Consider the following 1,106-nt stretch of genomic DNA (forward strand, 5'->3'; position numbering starts at 1 on the left):
TACTGCCTACCTTCCTCGTTCTCTCCAAGATTACATTCCCTCCCCCTTTTCCTCCAAGCTTACCCTCCTCCTTCTCTCCAGCCTACCTTCCCTCCCTCCCTCTCTCCCTCCAGCCTATTTTACCTCCCTCTGGCCTCTCCTTAACTAACTTTTCTCTCTCTCTCTGCCTTTGTCCTCTGCTGGTCTCTGCTCAGCTCACCCCTTTGTTTCACCCCTCCCTTAGCTCTCTCTCTCTCTCTCTCTCTCTCTCCCATTTTTCCTCTCTTTCTTCCCTTCCCCCATTTTCTTCCCACCTTCCTATCTCTCATTCCCCTTCCATTTTTTCTTCCCACATCCCATTTCCCTTCCCATTCCACTCCTCCATCCCTCTCTCTCGTATTTTCCTCCACGTCTTCCACTTCCTTCCCCGTTAACTCCCATCTTTCCTTCATTATTCTTCCCTCTCTTTCCATCTCCTAATTTTTTTCCCTCCGTCCCCCCTCCAACTCATGTCCTCCGTTTTCTTTTATCTCCCACTCATTTTCAATTTCCTTGTATAATTAATTACAATGGATTTTTTTTTTTTCGTTTTATTTTATCTTTATGAACCTCTTTCTTGCTTTTGTTATTTTTTTGTTGTCACTGTTTTATTGCGGTAGTGCTTCTCTCTCTCTCTCTCTCTCTGCTATATTTTCTCACAGCCCTACCATTCCCTTCCTGCTGTTCCATCCTTTACTTCTCTCTCTCTCTCTCTCTCTCTCTCTCTCGTTCCTTTCATCCCCTTGTGGCCCCCTGGCTCTCTCCCTCCCTCCCTCTCCTCTCCCTTTGTTGACTCAGGCCCCCTCCCTTCCCTTTCCTCCCTCCTCCCTTTCCTACCTTCCCCTCCCCCGCCCTGTTTCTCCCTCCCATTCCTTTACCTACACCCTCACCCTTTTCCTCGATGTTTCTCTCTCTCTCTCTCTCTCTCTCTCTCAAATTTTCATCTTTCTCCTCACAAACCTCTTTATCTATTGCCCTATTCTATATCTATCATCCCAGCCTCCCTTGCCTCATCCCTTATCCCCCTTCCCATCCTCCCCACTCCCTCACTCCCCTCTTTCCCCCTCCCCATCTCCTAATTTCCCCTA

This window comes from Coenobita brevimanus, chromosome 89, assembly GCF_032717465.1.
Source record: "Coenobita brevimanus isolate Jiangsu-jjx chromosome 89, ASM3271746v2, whole genome shotgun sequence".
In the NCBI taxonomy this organism is placed as follows: domain Eukaryota; kingdom Metazoa; phylum Arthropoda; class Malacostraca; order Decapoda; family Coenobitidae; genus Coenobita; species Coenobita brevimanus.